This window comes from Bison bison, unplaced genomic scaffold (assembly GCF_000754665.1).
Source record: "Bison bison bison isolate TAMUID 2011002044 unplaced genomic scaffold, Bison_UMD1.0 scf7180017864325, whole genome shotgun sequence".
NCBI classification, from domain to species: Eukaryota; Metazoa; Chordata; class Mammalia; order Artiodactyla; family Bovidae; genus Bison; species Bison bison.
Genome location: NW_011494897.1, coordinates 2749453 through 2767625, shown reverse-complemented (window position 1 = coordinate 2767625; position 18173 = coordinate 2749453).

Sequence of the window (18173 nt, the reverse complement as noted above, 5' to 3'; positions counted from 1 at the left end):
CTTGTAGGTCTTCATAGAACTGTTCAACTTCAGCTTCTTCAGCATTACTGGTTTGGGCACAGGCTTGGATTACTGTGATATTGAGTGGTTTGTCTTGGAAACAAACAGAGATCATTCTGTCATTTTTGAGATTGCATCCAAGTACTGCATTTTAGACTCTTTTGTTGACCATGATGGCTACTCCATTTCTTCTAAGAGATTCCTGCCCACAGTAGCAGATATAATGGTCATCTGAGTTAAATTCACCCAATCCAGTCCATTTCAGTTCGCTGATTCCTAGAATGTTGACGTTCACTCTTGCCATCTCCTGTTTGACCACTTCCAATTTGCCTTGATTCATGGACCTTACATTCCAGATTCCTATGCAATATTGCTCTTTACAGCATCGGACCTTACTTCTATCACCAGTCACATCCACAGCTGGGTATTGTGTTTGCTTTGGCTCCATCCCTTCATTCTTTCTGGAGTTATTTCTCCACTCATCTCCAGTAGCATATCGGGTACCTACTGACCTGGGGAGTTCCTCTTTCAGTATCCTATCATTTTACCTTTTCATACTGTTCTTGGGGTTCTCAAGGCAAGAATACTAAAGTGGTTTGCCATTCCCTTCTCCAGTGGACCACATTCTGTCAGACATCTCCACCATGACTCTCCCGTCTTGGGTGGCCCCACAGGGCATGGCTTAGTTTCACTGAATTAGACAAGGCTGTGGTCCATGTGATTAGACTGACTAGTTTTCTGTGATTATGGTTTGTGTATCTGCCCTCTGATGCCTCTCCCAACACCTACCATCTTACTTGGGTTTCTCTTACCTTGGACGTGGGGTATCTCTTCACGGCTGCTCCAGCAAAGTGCAGCCAGTGCTCCTTACCTTAGACGAAGGCATCTCCTCACAGCCTCACAGGAAAAGATTATCATACTTAAATCATATATTCAGGATATTTAATCATGTCAAAGAATAAATATCAAAGCTTTCAGTCTCTCTGAGGCTTTATCTACATACAGTTGAATCCTAACTCTAGTGAGGATCCCTTAAAACCTACCTCCATGGTAGTTTCTAAACTAAAAGTTTTATTCCTAAACCTAGTAAGATTGAAAACAGTGGTTTTCATTCATGTCTTTCAAATTAGCAACTCTCTTGAGGAGACATGTGGAGATAAATGTTGCACTCACTTCTCTGTCCCTCCCGTCTATATGTGTCTTGGCTCCTCAAGCTCATCTACCTTGGTAGTTCTCCAGTGTTTTAGAACTAACGTTAAATTAATCCAGTGTTTCTAGCTGTTCTCAGATAGATGGCTGTGCAGCCATAACTATTAATACATTTTAAAATATGAATGAATTAATGAAATGCTTCAAAACATAGACCATAATATAAAAAATATTGTAAGATTTAATATGAAAAATTTGGAGAACAGAAAGCCTAGGGTGAGAATTTGTTTCAGAGGAATCAATAAAACCCATGGTAGAGGGAAAACAACTTAACATGGGAAATTCATAAAGGAAAAAATGGTTTTCTCTATAGTGAAGAAAGAGCTGACTCGAAGCTTAGACACTCTCATTGTGTTCCAGGATGGGATGAGACAAGGCATATCTTGTCCTATATGGAACAGAATTCCTGAACTCAAAGGCTATAAAGAAAAAGCTTCCAGTCTTCCAAGTGAAAGGAACTTACTAGCCATCAAAGAATACAAATTAAAACCACAAAGAGATGCCACATTCTTTGATCATAAACATTAAGATAATAGAAAAGTGATTTTTTTCTCCTCTGCAAATTATTGATCATTAAGATTGCAAGCCCTACAACTTGAAAATTAAGAAACATCCCTTTCAAATTCCTTGGATCACAAAGAAAAGATTTTTTTTAAAAAGACTATAAAACAATATGGAAAGCAATGAAAAGGAGAACATATTATATCAGAATCTATGCAGCACAATAATAACTATTCAGAGGAAAAGGAATTGCTTTAAATGCCTTCCTTATTAGAGGAAAAAAAAAGATGAAAAATTAAGAAGCTAGTTATCATCAACCCCCACCATAACATAATAAGTAAGGTTCAAAATATTAAATAGCATTGTTACACAATTATTTAAATAACCTGCATGAACCTATACATCAGTTACAGTCCAGCCATAAAATCTAGGTTCGTCATCGTCCTGTTTATGATTTGTCACTACTCAGTAGTGATTATCTCAGTTCAGTTCAGTTCAGTCGCTCAGTCGTATGGGACTCTTTGCGACCCCATGAACTGCAGCACTCCAGGCCATAAATATCAACGGAGAGAAATTTTGACTGTGTTGCAGGACAGCAGCAGCAATTTGAGAGATATTATAGTTATTTGCCTGGAAAATCCCATGGACAGAGGAGCCTGGTGGGCTGCAGTCCATAGGGTGGCGAAGAGTCGGACACGACTGAGCGACTTCACTTTGACTTTTCACTTTCATGCATTGGAGAAGGAAATGGCAACCCACTCCAGTGTTCTTGCCTGGAGAATCCCAGGGACGGGAGAGCCTGGCGGGCTGCCGTCTATGGGGTCGCACTGAGTCGGACACGACTGAAGCGACTTAGCAGCAGCAGCAGCATAGTTAGTTGGCTTCATTTCTGGAGTGATACAGGGGAAACATGCTAAGAAATTACTATGGTATGTGTGTGTGTTCAGTCATGTCTGACTCTTTGCGACCCCATGGACTGTAGCCCACCAGGCTCCTCTGTCCATGGAATTTTCTAGGCAAGAATACTGGAGCAGGTTGCCATTTCGTACTTCGGAAGATCTTCCCAACCCAGGGATCGAACGCGTCTCTCTTGCATCTCCTGCATTAGCAGGCGGATTCTTCACCACAGTGCCACCTGGAATACAAACAACTAACTCAGGAAGAAAAAAATAAGGGTAGTGGAGGGGGCATGGTAGTAGGACCATTTCTGAGATTTAAGTTAGAGTAAATTTTAACACTCTTTAAAAGTTATAAGGGCACTGATTTAATTAATCAAACTAGTTTTCATGTATTCCAATTTTTAAGTGTAAATGATGGTTTATGTATTATATCATACATGTACTTTATAGTTTGTTTCATTGAGTTGTCTTTAATATTTTACTTTTCTTTTAATCACGGCTTTCTACGTATCCCGAGAGCCAGAATCTTTCAAGAGCCAGCTTATAACCAGGTCTCCATCACACGTTATTAATGAAAGGGTCAACTCTAACAGAAGAACATTTCTTATTGGCTATTGAAGAGAAATTGGATTTTCAGACAACCAGTTGGGTGGAGAAAGATTTAAATGCATCACCATGTTTTATTTCTAGGTACATCTGACAGAGTTCCTGATCAGTTGAAAATGTGTCTTTTCTTGAAAAGTTCTCTAAAAGTAGCTAGAAATTTTTTTGGTTAGTTCTTTTTTTTAACTTAGATTTGCATTGCAAAGACAAATAGTAAGTATATTTACCAACTTCAGTAAAGTCAGTTCATAGACTGTTCAAAGTAGAATTCATCCTCACTTGGTAGGTTTATACCTATGGCTTCAGGCTGACTCCATTGTATTTGGGTCTGTCTCCACTGTTATATGAGCGACTTCACTTTCACTTTTCACTTTCATGCATTGGAGAAGGAAATGGCAACCCACTCCAGTATTCTTGCCTGGAGAATCCCAGGAACAGAGGTGGTGGGCTGCCATCTATGGGGTTGCAGAGAGTCAGACATGACTGAAGCGACTTAGCAGCAGCAGCCATAGTTACATTAGATATAAGTGTTTGATTGGGTTGGGGTATGGGTAGTCTGGAGTAGTGTGGGTGGGATTCTGAACTGCCCTGGGGTTTTAGAAGTTCTTTTCTCCTATTCAGTTTTTTAAAGATCAGGGTGTGAATCACTTCAGTGCCTCCCACTGTTTAGCTTTGCATTTTACAATGCCTGTGTGAGCTCCAGGAGGGAGCATGGTTATTGTGCACGCCATTCAGTTTAACTTCTACTAGAGCAGATGATTACAGAGGAAAAAAACTGGAAAATAAGTCCCTAATGTAAAACTGGTCATGGGGCCAAAACAGTAGTGCCAATTATGATTTCAGTGCCTTACCCCTGTTACTTTGCCAACAGCATTTTCAAAAATATATAATTTATTGTTGGCTTGGGCAAGCATATTAAATAATACTTTTTCTTAAGCAGCCAGTTGTCTTTGTATTTAAAGTTAATATTGAAAATAATATAGCAAATTCACTTTTGCTAATTTTATGTGTTTTGTTCTTAAATAAAGAGTGTTAATGGCAATAAGTTAGGCAAAAAGGTGCCTGGCAGGTTGACTCAGCATGGGTGTGGCCCTGGGGTATACATAGCACTTTCTATGATTTTCTAGTTAATGTTCCTTTCCTAATTAAATGGATTAAACACAGCAAGCCAATCATTCAAACAATAGAGGCTTATTACACTCTTCTTATGCTGAAGTTTGGGATCCAGTTCTCAGGAAAGCCTGGAAATGAAGAACATGATATCTCTTGTTATATCCAGGAGTTTTTGAAAAGATAAATCATAAACCAATAAAAGATAAGTTTTAGTAAAATAGATAAATAATTGACAATTGTAAAATAAGAAAAAAAAATTTTTTTTTGCAAGGCAGTGCCTGATCATCAAATAAGCTGCATTTGCAAGTAGTAGGATAAAATGGAAAGTGTGTAGAAGATATTTCTGTGAAAACGGTCTCTATTATTGGCTGTGTCAAAGAATCAAATTAAATTTATGGGTGAATTACTTAATGCTGGAAAATACTACGCCAGTTACTCTTTGAAAATAAACTTCAAAGTTGCAGAAAAACTATTTTTTCTGAAGTTACCTATGAGCATTCATAAACCTTGGCAATTCTTCATAAACCAGTGCATGAATTCTTTTTTTGTATTTCCCAAACTTGGAGAGGAATCTTCTGGGGTGACACAGTCTCAGTCAAGAGAACACAGGATCATTTCAAACACAGATATTTAAGACTCCAGCAAGATACCATTTACTTACTGATATCAAATGTACCCATCTCATAAACTTAGGACATTTTCCAAAGAGCTAATGACATAGAAGTTCTGGCCAAAGTCAATAACAACAACAAAATAACCTGCCAGCCTGAGTCAACTCTTATCTACTTAAGTACAGAGAATTTAAATAGTTCAAGCTTGGATGAAGCCCCGGCAAGTATAGCCTTTGCCAAACTGAGAAGGCTGAAAAGTGGACAGGATACGCGCCTGTTTATTTGTTAAAAGTAACTATGCCGGAGGCAACTAGGAAATTAACATCCCTTAAATGCTTCTCATTAAAGTCTACCTTCTTTTCCTGTGGTATGTTGTTTATGAAGTATCCTTTAGAGGGCCTCTCATCCATTCATTCAATTATTCATTCACTAAATATTTGCTTCTAGTTTACAGATGAGGAAACAGGCTCCTAGAGAATAAGCTTTACCAAGTCAATTGTCTAAGATCACCCAGTCAGTTAATAAAATTGTAAAGAAGAGATTTGAAGCTAGATGAATATGACTCCAACTCATGTTCTTTCCGCCATTCAAGGTCTCTGAAACATGGGCTCCATCAGAATCATCTGGATCCCTTTATGTGGGTGTGTGTATGTTTGTGTGTGTGTGTGTGTGTGTATAATGTGTGTGTGATTATATGTGTGTGTGTGTTTTAGTCACTCAGTCATGTTGGACTCTTTGAGACCCCGTGGACTACAGCCTGCCAGGCTCCTCTGTCCATGGTATTTTCCAGGCAAAAATACTAGAGTGGATAGCCATTTCATTTGGGTCCCCATATATATTTCTGAATCCAATTCTGGATTATTTAAACAGGATTTTTTTGTGGTGGGGCTCGGGAATCTATTTTAACAAGTGTTCCATCTGATGTTTGTTACATACCCAGGTTTAGGAACACCTAAAACACAGCATGCTAGTTTTCCTAATACAGTAACTGATCCAAAACACTTAATAAATATTCATCTGACAAATATTTACTGAGTACCCACTATGTCACCATGTCTATGGCATTGTTATATGCATGGCAGTTGCAAAAATTCCAGCTCTCATGAAGCTTGCATTCTAGTGTGAGGATGGAGGCAGGTCACAGAAGACAACAAAAACAAGATACATAAGCAAATGACATGTGTTAGCAGATGATAGGTGCCAAGGGAAAATAATAGTGTAAAGAGATCAGCAGGGGTAGGTATTAAATAGGGTGGTCAGGGTTGCTTTTCACGTCAAGGCAACATTTAAAGGAAGTGACAGATGAGCCATGTGCATCTCTGTGAAGAACAACCAGGTAGGTGGAACAGCCCTCAGGCAAGTATGTGCCTGGGGCATCCAAGAAATACCGAAGAGAGGGACTTCTCTGGTGGTCCAGTGGTTAAGACTGTGCTGCCAATGCAGGGAGCCCAGGTTGGATCCCTGGTTAACTTGATCCCACATGCTGCCGCTAAAAATTATGCATGCCACAATTAGTTGACCCACTGCAGCCAAATAAGTGACTAAATAAAAATAAATATTTAAAAAATACCAAGGAGACCAGAGGAAAGGAGTAAGAGAGAAGAGAAAAAGTTGAAGTCCAAGAGGCAAAGAGGAGAAGGACCAGGTGAACCCATCTTGGGTCATACAGGCTATTGTGAGTGCCTTTACTCAACAAAATGGAAAACAACTGTCAAGTTTTGAGGAGGGGGGAAAGTTATATGAACCGATAAATAAAAACCAAAGAATTTGGTTTGCAAAGGCCTGGAAAAATTTGAAAAGTTCTCTAGTCCAGATTCCATTGAAAAGGTAGCCTTTTTATTTTTATTTTTTTATTATCCCAGAAAAACAGTTACAATTTCACAAGCAAGGAGGCTCCACTATTCTTTTGTTCTTCTTTTATTTTATTTACTGAAGTATAGTTGGCTTATAGTGTTGTGTTAGTTTCAGGTACACAGCCAAGTGATTTAGTACACACACACACACACATACCACACACACACACACACACACAGACAAGGTCTGCCCCAGTGGCTCAGCTGTAAAGAATCTGCCTAAAATGCAAGAGGAGACCCAGTTTCGATCCCTGGGTCAGAAAGATCCCCTGGAAGAAGAAATGGCAACACACTCCAGTATTCTTGCTGGGAAAATCTCATGGACAGAGGAGCCCGTGGGGTCACAAAGAGTCAGACTGGGCGACTGGACGACTGAGCACACACACATATGAATACACATATAGACGTATGTATTCCTCTTCAGGTTCTTTTCCTTTATAAGTTATTACCAAATATTGAGTATAGTTCCCTGTGAGGTTTCATTATTCTTTAGTCACCTAGCCACTTCATTCAACCATTCATTAATGACAGATTTATTAAATCCATAGGCTACCCTGGGTGAGGTGCTATGCTGAGTGTAGAGGGCTTTATTGGATTTATGCTCACGGGCCTCAGTAGCAGTGCATGTGGTCCAAGCTGCCTGTGAAGCAATTGTTTATTCCCAACCTAATTGCTTCCATTGCAATTAAACCCCTTTTCCTTTGGCTGATTGTCAGTAGGTGATGTAATCAGTCTAAATGGTCACCAGTTTGGCATCTGTGACAAGCTTTGGCTGGTAGTCTTTCCCAAAGTTTTATAGGGAAGAAAAGGTGTTGTATGCACAGGTTTGTCTTAATGGGAAGACAAGATTACTGGCAGAGAAGACAGAATATCGGAAATTGAAAGGCAAAGGCAAAGGAAGCTGAGAAATTTCTCTTGTTTCCTGGAGTTGAAAGCAGAAGAGATGGGAAAGGTGCTGGTCATGTCTTTTGGGGATTAGAAATGAAGCATCAGTCAAACTAGTCACTTTCAAGTATGTAGTATATATCTTAAACTTGTCTTTATCACCATTGAATGGGAAAATGCTTTGGAGGAATAGCAAAACATGGAATGAAGACATGCCAAAGAAAAAAATCTGAACCTGGTGACTAATTCTTTTCAAATGATTCAGCTTGCAGACTTCACAGGTAGTGGAAATAGCATGGTAATGCACAAACACAGCTTTCTTACTCAGAAGGGGAAAAGGGACAGGAATTGTATCTGATTAATATCTTAACTCTACTTTAATACAAGGACATTTTAATGGCCAGGTTTAAAAGTTCTTTCTTAGTGTTTTACCTCCAGGCCAATTCTATGCTAGGCTAACTTTCTGGCATAATTATTTGTTTCATAAATATGTCAGCCCAAGGGATGATCAGAGTACATCATATCTCCCTCATTCAATTTTTTATTCCTAAAGATTTAAGCTGATAAATAGAATTTTTACTTTTTATAAGGCATCTTAATTATAAATTTACCATAAATCATAATTATAAACATATCATACTATGAAGAAACAGAAAATCTCTGATAAGAGAAGCCATCATTTTGTAGATGTGTTCTTACCATTTTATTTTTAAGAAAAAAGGAAAAACAGAGATGTAACTAAAAATAATAAAGCTAAAGTGGCAAAGGTATACATGATTTTTTAAAAAATGACCTAAGATTCCTGTCTCATAATGTTAGGTTGAGGGTTTAAGTCCAGTAAATCATAAATCTCAAGCTTAGATATTGCTAATGGAACACAAGAGCTAAATTTAGACCTCCCTCAAGTCACCAGCATGGTCCACATGGAGGAACAGCAGCACAGAACTAAACTCTACACTTTGTTTAGCTAGAGATAGTGAGCAGTTGCACAATAGGGAAAACCAAGCAAAAAGGCAAATTCTCACCCTATCTTGATATACTTGGAATTACTCTTTGTTCATGCATCATGCACTTTTAAATGATATTGTATAAAGATTCTGTTGACTTTTCAAAAAACAGTGGGACCCTGAGGACTTTTCTCTTGAAAAATAATGTGTGCTAGTCCCCATAGCACAAGTGGGGTTGAATTTAGGTTCACTGATTCATGCTTGTTCAAGTGTTTCTTTTCTGAAGACATTTTTCCTTAGGCATTTTCTGTATTCCTAACTAGGAAGCCAGCTCCATGAGAGTAAAAGATTAATCTTTCTCATTGACTTTCTGACTATGCCTTAAAAAGCAGTTGAAAAATATTGTCAATTAAGAGATCATACAGGTAATTTAGAAATAAGGAATTGATTAGCCAATGTTTGTCTTTAACACATTATAAAACTGTAATGCTAGGCCCATTCTTTCCTTACTAGACTCATGTTAAGATGATACTGGCCTGATCTGACCATTTGTCCCTGGGTAGTCATGGATGGCCACCTGCCAAGAAATGATGCCCTCTGCCACAAGTTAACCAATGATAAGGCTGTAAAATCTCTTAAAAAGAGAATGATTCTCATGTCAAGAATGAGGTTGAACTTCAGATGTGGAGGAATGAATAAACAAACAAACCCTCTCTCCCTAAAACAACTCTAAAAGTGAAGCAAAGTTGACAAAAACAATCACTAAATCTCCCAAAGCAGTCTGTGAAAACCAGCAGCTTTACTGGTGGAAGGGCTGACTTGGATTTAGAGTAAAAGAAGGAAAACCCATACCCAGCAGCAAATGAGAAAAGCCTGCGCTCTTCTAAGCTGAGGTTGAAGCCCTTGTTGGGATGTGTGTAGAATATCAGAGGACGAGACAGGAGATTCTGGAAATTACATAGCCTTGGAGGACCTTGATAAGCATTCCACACATCCCTGACTCGAAGCCCATGTACTTGTGAAGTGGAGACCTGAGAGGGCTCTACAGAAAGTAAGAACTTGGCAGACTTGAAAACTGCCCATATTTGGAATGCATTCCCTGAACCAAACACTGATCCACTAACAGAGAGTAAAAGCCTCATAGACTAGATGTGTTTGAGCACAGTGTGTGAACAGCCACTGACTGACCACAAAACTGTGAGATACCAGGGTTACTTCTAGGAAACCAGTCTGAAAATAGAATTGAACATTAAAAAAAATATGAGCAGAAACAGACCACAACCCCACATGACGGAATGATAGTTTCTGCTGGGTAAATCCATGCTAGTTAAGAAAACGTTCATTTAATTTAAAAGGAAGTAAAAATTAAAAACCCAACAAGAAAAAATGTAGTCATGTATGGATGTGAGAGTTGGATCATAAAGAAAGTTGAGCACTGAGGAATTGATGCTTTTGAACTGTGATGTTGGAGAAGATTCTTGAGAGTCTCTTCGACTGCAAAGAGATCCAACCAGTCAATCATAAAGGAAATCAGTCCTGAATATTCATTGGAAGGACTGAGGCTGAAGCTCCAAGCTTCCCCACTGAGGGGAAGACTGACTCATTGGAAAGGACCCTAATGCTGGGAAAGATTGAAGGCAGGAGGAGACAGGGACAACAGAAGATGAGATAGTTGGATGGCATCACCGACATGAGTTTGAGCAAGATCTGGGAGTTGGTGATGGACAGAGGAGCCTGGCATCCTGCAGGCTGTGGGGTCGCAAACAGTTGGACATGACTGAGCAACTGAACTGAAGAAAAAAAACCCTCAGAGGAAAAATTAGAACCAGAGTTGTTGTAATATATTATTTTACACGTCCAATTTCCAAATAAAAAATTATGAGACATGCAAATAAAGCAGAAAATATGACCCATACTCACAGTGGGAAAAAAGCAGTCAAAAAAAAACAAACAAACAAACTGAGAAGTCCTACAAGTTAAATGTACCAGACAAAGACTTCAAAACATCTATTATCAGTATTAAAGAACCCATGGAGAATATACTGACAAAGATTGAATATATAGGGAACATTGATAAAGAAATCAGATCTACTAAAAATACCAGGTGAAAATTCTAGAGTTGAAAAACACAGTATCTAAAATGAAATATTCAGTAGATGAGTTCCACAGCAGATTTGAGATCAATTAAAAAAGAATTAGTGGACTTAGTGATGAACTAATAGAGTTTGTCCAGTCTAAACACCATGGAGAAAAAAATAGAAGCTACACAATGCCTCAGAGATCTCAGGGCCACCACCAAGCATATCATCCTGTGCATAACAAGGAGTCTCAGTAGGAGAAGAAAGAAAGGGACACAACAAATTCTTGAAGAAATAATTACTGAAAATGCCCCCAAGCTTTATGAAAACAAATTTATTAATACATCCTAGAAACTCATCTTCTACTTCTGCTTTAGTGACTACACCAAAGCCTTTGACTGTGTGAATCACAACAAACTGTGTAACATTCTTCTTTTTTTTTTTTTTTGGATTTTCTTAATGCTTGATTCTATTATTTTTTTTTAATTTTATTTTATCTTTAAACTTTACAATATTGTATTAGTTAGAGATAGGAATACCAGACCACCTGACCTGCCTCCTGAGAAATCTGTTTGCAGGTCAAGAAGCAACAGTGAGAACTGGACATGGAACAACAGACTGGTCCCAAATCAGGAAAGGAGTACATCAAGGCTGTATATTGTCACCTTGCTGATTTAGCTTATATGCAGAGTACATCATGAGAAATTCTGGGCTGGATGAAGCACAAGCTGGAATCAAGATTGCTGGGAGAAATACCAATAACCTCAGATGTATCGATAACACCACACTTAATGGTAGAAAGCAAAGAACTTAAGAGCCTCTTGATGAAAGTGAAAGAAGAGAGTGAAAAGTTAGCTTAAAACTCAACATTCAGAAAACTAGGATCATGGGATCCAGTCCCATCACTTCATGGCAAATAGATGGGGAAACAATGGAAGCAGAGAGAGACTTTATTTGTGGGGGTGGGGGCCTCCAAAATCACTGCAGATGGTGAGGGAAGCCATGAAATTAAAAGATGCTTGCTCCTTGGAAGAAAAGTTATGACCAAACTTGACAGCATATTAAAAAGCAGAGATGTTACTTTGCCAACAAAGGTCCATCCAGTCAAAGCTTTGGTTTTTCCAGTAGTCATGTATGGATGTGAGAGCTGGACTATAAAGAAAGTTGAGTGCCGAATAATTGATGCTTTTGAACTGTGGTGTTGGAGAAGACTCTTGAGAGTGCCTTGGACTGCAAGGAGATCTAACCAATCCATCCTAAAGGAAATCAGTCCTGAATATTCATTGGAAGAACTGATGCTGAAGCTGAAACTCTGATACTTTGGCCATCTGATGCAAAGAACTACTCATTGGAGAAGACCCTGATGCTGAGAAAGATTGAAGGCAGGAGGAGACAGGGATGACAGAGGATGAGATGGATGGATGGCATCACTGACTCGATGGACATGAGTTTGAGTAAGCTTTGGAGTTGGTGATGGACAGGGAGGCCTGGTGTGGTGCAGTCGATGGGGTCGCAAAGAGTCAGACAGGAGTGAGTAACTGAACTGAACTAAAGAAACTCGTTGAATCCCAAATAAGGTAAACATAAAGAAATCCTCACTTACATATACTATGGTCAATATGTTGAAAGCCAAAGAAAAAGAGAACATCTTCAAATCATCAAGAGAAAAACAACTCTAGTATCAGAACTTAGATCCCTAGCAAAGCATTATTGATCAAGAAGATTCAATTGGATGTGACACCTTGAAGTTGTTTACCCAGATTCCCAGACCTCACACTAAGTGAAGGTTTGGGAGTCCTAGCTTTCATTCCAGTGCTTTGGTGCATATCTTTGAGTAAGTCTATTTACATCCTTCGATATATTTGAAAAATGGGTTAATGATAAAAGCCATATCCAACTTGATCTAGTAATCTGATCAGTACCAACAATACTGATTACCTTAGTAATGTTCTGTTGTTTAGTGGCTCAGTTGTCTCTGACTCTTTGGGACCTTATGCACTACAGCACACCAAGTTTCCCTGACCTTCACTATTGCCTGGAGCTTGCTCAAACTCATGTCCACTGAGTTGGTGATGCCATCCAACCATCTCGTCCTCTATTGTCTCCTTCTCCTCCTGCCTTCTCTCTTTCCCAGCATCAGGGTCTTTTCCAGTGAGTTGATTCTTCTTATCAGGTGACCAAAGCATTGGAGCTTCAGCTCCAGCATCAGTCCTTCCAGTGAATATTCAGGACTGATTTCCTTTAGGATTAACTGGCTTGATCTTCAGTCCAAGGGAATCTCAAGAGTCTTCTCCAATACCACAGTTTAAAAGCATCAATTCTTCGGCACTCAGCCTCCTTTATGGTCCAACTTTCACAGCCATACTTGGCTACTGGAAAAATTACAGCTTTGACTGGATGAATGTTTGTAAGCAAAGTAATGTCTCTATTCTTTAATACGCTGTCTAGATTCGTCATAGTTTTTCTTCCAAGAAACAAGTTTCATTTAATTTCATAGCTTTAATCACTGTTTGAAGTTATTTTGGAGCCCAAGAAAGTAAAGTCTTTCACTGTTTCCATTGTTTCTCCTCTATTTGCCATGAAGTAATGGGACCGGATGCCATGATCTTAGATTTTTGAACATTGAGTTTTAAGCCAGCTTTTTCACTCTCCTCCTTCACGTTCATCAAGAGGCTCTTTAGTTCCTCTTCGCTTTCTGCCATAAGGGTGGTATCATCTGCATGTCTGAGGATATTGATATTTCTTCCAGCAATCTTGATTCCAGCTTGTGCTTCTTCCAGCCCAGCATTTCGCATGATGTAGTCTGCATGTAAGTTAAGTAAGCAGGGTGACAATATATAGCCTAGATGTACTACTTGCCCAATTTGGAACCAGTGCATCATTCCATGTCCAGTTATAACTGTAGCTTCTTGACCTGCATTCAGGTTTCTCAGGAGGCAGGTAAGGTGGTCTGGAATTCCCATCTCTTTAAGAATTTTCCACAGTTTGTTGTGATACACACAGTCAAAGGCTTTAGTGTTGTCAATGGAGCAGATGTTTTTCTGGAATTCTCTAGCTTTTACTATGATACAACAGATGTTGGCAATTTGATCTCTGGTTCCTCTGCCTTTTCTAAATCCAGCTTGTACATTTGGAAGTTCTTGGTTCACATACTTTGAAGCCTAGCTTGGAAGACTTTGAGCATGACCTTGTTAGCATGTGAGATGAGTACAATTGTGCAGTAGTTTGAATATTCTTTGACATTGCCCATCTTTGGGATTGGAATGAAAACCAACCTTTTCCAGTCATGTGGCTACGGCTAAGTTTTCCAAATTTGCTGACATATTGAGTGCAGCACTTAAATAGCATCATCTTTAAAGATTTGAAATTGCTTATCTGGGGTTTCATCATCTCTACTAGTTTTGTTTGTAGTGATGCTTCCTAAGGCCCCCTTGACTTCACACTCTAGGATGTCTGGCTCTAGGTGAATGATCACAGCATCATGGTTATCTGGTTCATTAAGCTCTTTTTGGTATAGTTCTTCTGTGTATTATTGCCACCTCTTCTTAATACCTTCCGCTTCTGTTTGGTATCTCTAATTTTCTTGAAGAGACCTCTAGTCTTTCCCATTCTATTGTTTTCCTCTATTCCTTTGCATTGTTCACTTAGCAAGGCTTTTTTTTTTTTTTTTATCTCTCCTTACTATTCTTTGGGACTCTGCATTCAGATGGGTAGATCTTTCCTTTTCTCCTTTGCCTTTCACTTCTCTTCTTTTCTCAGCTATTTGTAAGGCCTCCTCAACCTTTTTGCCTTTTTACATTTCTTTTTCTTGGCGATGGTTTTGATCATTGCCTCCTGTACAATGTTAGTAATATTCTAAGGAGTGAAAATTCTACCAAGAGCTGTATTAGAATCCTAGGAAGGATGCCTGGGTAACTATTGGTATCCCATTCTCCCACAAATGACAATAATAGTTAAAAATAAATTCTGGATGATCTAAACAGGTGAGAAGAGTATAGCTATACCTTTCCCTATGTTGCTAGAGTTTACCCTGACATTTGAAAGTGAAAGTGAAGTCGCTCAGTCATGTCTGACTCTTTGTGACCCGTGGACTGTAGCCCACCAAGCTCCTCCGTCCATGGATTCTCCAGGCAAGAATACTGGAGTGGGTTGCCATTTCCTTCTCCAATTGAAAACCTACATCTAAATGGGTGAATAGATTATGAGAGCAAACTGTATAGCTTATTTCAAATAAAAAGAGAAACTTTGTGATTAACAAAATGCTCAAGGTCATGTCTTTACCTCCTTATGCAATGTTAAGCAAACAAAGAGCAAAGTTCTCTGATTTTTAATACCGTGTGTTCAGATTATTTAGTGTATTTTGCTCTCCACATGAGCTCACTTTCCGGATAATTGAAAAGTTAAGTAATTGCCTAGAAAAGGTAAACATTTGTTAAAGTCCATAAGAGGCTTAACTTATTTGATACAACTGCAATAAAATAGTAGTTTGCATCAACATAAAATCCTTCTTGTATCTATCATATGATGTCATGTGGAACTGCCAACACACACTTTTTGATGTAAGACTTTTTCAATATACTTCATTCATAATCAGAACCCACGCTGTGATATCATTTTTTCCCTTAAACTCTGAATAAATAAATAAAAGTCTGTTGATTTTGATTTATTTGTGTTTTTCTTAGGCACCTGATGACGACAGTTTAGGAAGATTCGATTTACTGGTGTGATAGATTCAAATGACTTAATGACTGAGGAGGTGGGACATTTTCAATTCTAAACTAACAAACCTAATTCTTTTAGTACTTATGCTCTTACTTGGGGCTCATGGTGTGCCTTTGAACATGCATTCCAAAGTATTGCTCCCTTGTATGTTCTTTCTTCTCAAAGAGAATGTTTCTCTGTAAGCAAGAGCAGTGCATTCTCCAGCTCCCCACTGCTGACCCCCCTGCTACTCTCAGTCCTTTTTGAATGTGTTCTGTAAATACTGCTGACTTACTTGCCGAAAGAGACAGGGAGGAGCTGGGGTGTAGAATTTGAGCTAGATCTAGAAAGTGGAAGGATTTTGAACAAAAATGAAATGAAGTGGAATGATGGAGTCAATGATCTCAGGCACTGAAAACAGCATGCCCAAATGCATATAGGAAGAGAAGCATACAGGTTACCTGGGAGACCAGCAGCTGAACTAATCCACTGGAGAGTGAAGTACATGAAGAGACCCAAAAATCATAAAACAGAAAATGTGGTTCTCATCTATTACCTGAGGAAAACTTAAAGCACAAAAGACTTAGTTTTGTGCTTTTGGACACCCAGGTGAAATTAATCAGCGTGTTTCAGGAGGTGAGTTCTATTTCCTGTGTCACTTTTCAGGATTTCATAACCTTCCAGAGGAGGCAAAAGGATGGATTTTCCCCAACATTATCATGTGAGATAATCCACGCTGCTGCTGCTGCTAAGTCACTTCAATCATGTCCAACTCTGTGCGACCCCATAGAGGGCAGCCCACCAGGCGCCCCCGTCCCTGGGATTCTCCAGGCAAGAACACTGGAGTGTGGAATGGGTTGCCATGTCCTTCTTCAATCAATAAGGACTCTCTAAAAGTTCTCACACCCTCCTCCTATACCAGGCTTTAAAAAAATGATTTTAATTATTATGAGTTTTATATACTATTCTATAAAGGGTAACTCTCCTTTCATTGGTGTAGTCCCATCAATAAGTTATTTTTCCTAAATCATTCCTATTGCCCCCTTAGTCTCATGAAAAGCTTTCCATAAATCTAAAGGCAAATATTGGGATTTTCAAAAATAATTTTCAGTATTATTTCTCTATTTGGACTCCAATGCCCTTCCCTACCTCCAGCCACTTTTCTCTTCTTCATTTTTGCTAAATTTCTTAGGGAAAATATTTCTAGGCTTTCCTGGCTGCTGTCACACACAGCAAACATTCCCTAATTTCAGAAGTCCTTGACTCCAATGTCTGTATCTCTTTATACTGACTCTGCTTTCCTTGTGGGCTCCTGGTAATTATTCTCCAAATGCTTCAAGGACTTCCCTTTAGTTTCTCTGTTGTGTCCCAAGTTCCTCAAGAGCAAAGACTGCGTCCTCCACTTCTTATGTGTATCCAATATAATTTCACATGGTTTTGACATGATTATTAACGAAATGTACCAGCAAGGGAAAATAGTAGTGGCGACAGTGTTAGTCACTCAGTCGTGTCTGACTCTTTCGGACTCTGTGGACTGTAGCCTTCCAGGCTCCCCTGTCCATGGAATTCTCCAAGCAAGAATACTGCTGTGGGTAGTCACTCTCTTCTCCAGGGAATCTTCCTGACCCAGGGATTGAACCCAGGTCTCCTTCATTGCAGGCAGATTCTTTACCATCTGAGCCACCAGGGAAACCCCAACAAGGGAAAAGTATCCATAATTTTCTATATATTCAGAAACATGGACTATATTATAATAAACTTTCATCTTTATTCTCTTCATAAGATTTAAGTAGATTTTCTTATTATTCAATGAAAGCAGCAAAGTCAATTTCAGAGAATACTTTCTTCTAAAAGCAAATTATTAATCTATGATAAAGCTTATAGATACTTCCATAGAGTAGGCCAAGAATATACCTTCTACACTCTTGCCTGGAAAATCCCATGGGCGGAGGAGCTTGGTAAGCTGCAGTCCATGGGGTCGCTAAGAGTCAGATACGACTGAGCGACTTCACTTTCACTTTTTACTTTCATGCATTGAAGAAGGAAATGGCAACCCACTCCAGTGTTCTTGCCTGGAGAATCTCAGGGACAGGGGAGCCTGGTGGGCTGCCGTCTATGGGGTCGCACAGAGTCGGACATGACTGAAGTGACTTAGCAGCAGCAGCAGCAGCAGCAGCAAGGTAAGCTCTAGGTAAAAAAAAAAAAGATATGTGCTTCTTCTCAAGTTATTAACTGTCATGAATATTCACATTAAATATAATGTGTAAATACATTGAATATATGCATTGAATATAAAGTAAAAATAATTTGAAAAATATTAAACTCATCTTAAGGGTCAGGATTCCAGAATCTAACTTAATTAACACTTTGCCCCCAAGACACTACTCCAACTACAACAGAATTTTGCATGTTTGAAACTTATCTTTCTGCTGCTACTTTTAAAAAAGTGAAATTGGGTGTTTTCCACGAGAGAATTGGAGAAAGCAAAATCAAAGATATCACTTATGATCTTTCATCTTGACTAGTAGGAAAGAACAATCCTCATGTAATCTTTGAAACATTTATGATATAGAATATACAAAATAACATTTACTGCAGCGCCCTTCTTCCCCGCTTTGGAACTGAGTATTTTCCTACCCAATTTGCTTCTCACTTGGTCAATTCATCTTTCAGCTGGCCTGTCTTGAAGAAATAGAACATTAATTGGACTTGCCATTGTGTCTTGGACTATTCTGGTGACAATTTTCTGTGACAGGGAAAAAGAGTTGCTATT